This window comes from Lissotriton vulgaris, unplaced genomic scaffold, assembly GCF_964263255.1.
Source record: "Lissotriton vulgaris unplaced genomic scaffold, aLisVul1.2 SCAFFOLD_760, whole genome shotgun sequence".
Classification (NCBI taxonomy): domain Eukaryota; kingdom Metazoa; phylum Chordata; class Amphibia; order Caudata; family Salamandridae; genus Lissotriton; species Lissotriton vulgaris.
In genome coordinates this window covers 244,154-246,522 of record NW_028242555.1, presented here as the reverse complement: position 1 = coordinate 246,522, position 2,369 = coordinate 244,154, and the positions used below count along the sequence as shown (strand labels likewise).

Genomic DNA, 2,369 nt, shown 5'->3' with positions numbered 1-2,369 from the left:
GTCTGTTTAAGCCCCCATAGTCTCGCAAGCTCAATGCGCATGCGCATTGACAGGCGAGACCTAAAAATAACAAGATTATAAAAACATTTATAATCTAAAAAGCAATAGTAACAAATTCATGGGAACAGGTATTACAGACAGAGAATAGTTAATTAACTAGCAGTCTCTGTCTGATCGCCCATGCCCAACCAATATATTTTGCTGTGGCTATTAATATCCATGTAAGTGGGCTTGAACATATAATACGCAGGGCAACAGAACTACAGGTGGTCCAAAGGTTCCTACACATAGGTGCTAACCAAACTCGCTTTGGAGCACAATACGCTTTACAGGAAAACAGAAAATGACCTAGAGTTGCTTAGTTGGTGTGGCTAGAGGGCATACAGTGAAGATGGCGGCTGTCAGGAAGGTTTTCTGCGCTGGGAAGGCTCCAGTGTCTCTGCTGCTAAGGAGACGTTTCCACGTGAGTGGGCCCAGAGCAATCCAGGTAACAGTCCGTGATGCCTTAAACCAGGCTATAGACGAAGAACTGGAACGCGATGAGAGGGTGTTTATGCTCGGCGAGGAAGTGGCACAGTATGATGGTGCCTATAAGATTAGCAGAGGGCTGTGGAAAAAGTATGGCGACAAGAGAGTAATGGACACTCCTATTTCAGAGATGGGCTTTACGGGAATTGCTGTCGGCGCAGCTATGGCTGGGTTAAGACCCATTTGCGAGTTCATGACGTTCAACTTCTCAATGCAAGCCATCGATCAAGTGATCAACTCTGCTGCAAAGACGTACTATATGTCTGCGGGGAGAGTCCAAGTCCCCATAGTTTTCAGAGGGCCTAATGGTGCATCAGCAGGTGTAGCAGCCCAGCATTCACAATGCTTTGCAGCCTGGTATGGACATTGCCCAGGCTTAAAGGTAGTCAGCCCATGGAATACAGAGGATGCACGAGGTTTACTTAAAGCTGCAATCCGAGATGATAATCCAGTTGTGATGCTGGAAAACGAACTAATGTATGGTGTCGCCTTTGACGTTTCTGAAGAGGTTATGTCGAAAGACTTTGTTGTTCCTATTGGTAAAGCTAAAGTCGAAAGGCAAGGAACCCACATCACATTGGTCTCACACTCCAGATCTGTTGGACATTGTTTGGAGGCTGCTACTTTTCTAGCTAAAGAGGGTGTCGAGTGTGAGGTAATAAACCTGCGAACGATTAGACCCATGGATATAGACACCATAGCCGGCACTTTGAATCACTGTATTTTTCGGCCGACCCTGTTATTAATGCTAGCTTTCCCAGTGACCCTAATGGAGTACTCAGTTTTGAGTGTAGCGAAGTACTGGAAGCTATAGAAGGTTTAACATCAAACAAAGCGCCCGGCCCAGATGGCATCCCATCTGATTTATTTAAGTCCAGACCACATTTTTGGGCTCCTATCTTACTGGCGGTTTTCAATGCTGCCATTGTGGTAGGATGTCCAGTGTCCTGGGGGGTGTCAACCATTGTCCCGGTATTCAAAAAGGGAGATAGGGGTAGCCCATTGTGCTACCGTCCAATCTCCCTAATTGATTCCAAGGTTAAAGTTATCGGGAGAGTTCTGTTGAAGAGAATCACTAGCTGGGCAACTGCAAATAATGTTATGTCCATATCTCAATATGGATTTTGTGAGGGCAGATCCACGATAACCCAGTGTCTTAATTTATTTCTTATTCTCAGTAAATATACGGTAGCCCAGAAGGGTATGATCCACCTCGCCTTCATGGACCTGTCATCAGCCTTCGACTGTGTCAACAGGGGGAGGCTGTGGCAGTTCATGAGGGCGAGGGGAGTCAACACTGGGATTGTTGATTTCCTGGAGGATATGCACCAACAAACCAGTGCCAATGTTAGATACTCATCTAATGGGGACACCACTGATAAGTTTATGATAAAAAAAGGAGTACGTCAGGGATGTATTCTTGCCCCTTTTCTTTTTAATTTTTATATTAATGATTTGGATGCAGCACTACAATCTATACAGGCTGACTGCCCCAGAATAGGTAGAAGGGGCATCCCCGTGCTGTTATACGCGGATGACGCGGTTTTAATTTCACGCACGGAGAAGGGGCTTCAGGCACTTTTAACTGCTTTTAATGTCTTTATGTCTGACAGGGATCTTATGGTTAACAATTCTAAGTCTTACGTAATGCAGGTTGGCCAACGCCCAAGAAAGACTTATGTATTTAAGCTTGATGATAGTCCTATCCCGGTAACAGAGACTTTTTCTTATCTGGGTGTGCTATTTGATTCGAAGTTATGTTGGGCCCCTCATCTGGTGAAGAAGAAGAATGACATGCTGAGGGTTAATGGAAGCATCCTTAATCTAGCGAAAAAGATAGG

General features: G+C 45.1%; 1 pseudogene; it reads left to right on the top strand.

Moving 5' to 3' along the window:
• Positions 1-359: 359 nt before the first annotated feature.
• LOC147668913 (pyruvate dehydrogenase E1 component subunit beta, mitochondrial pseudogene) lies at positions 360-1,342 on the top strand (annotated as a pseudogene).
• Positions 1,343-2,369: the final 1,027 nt, after the last annotated feature.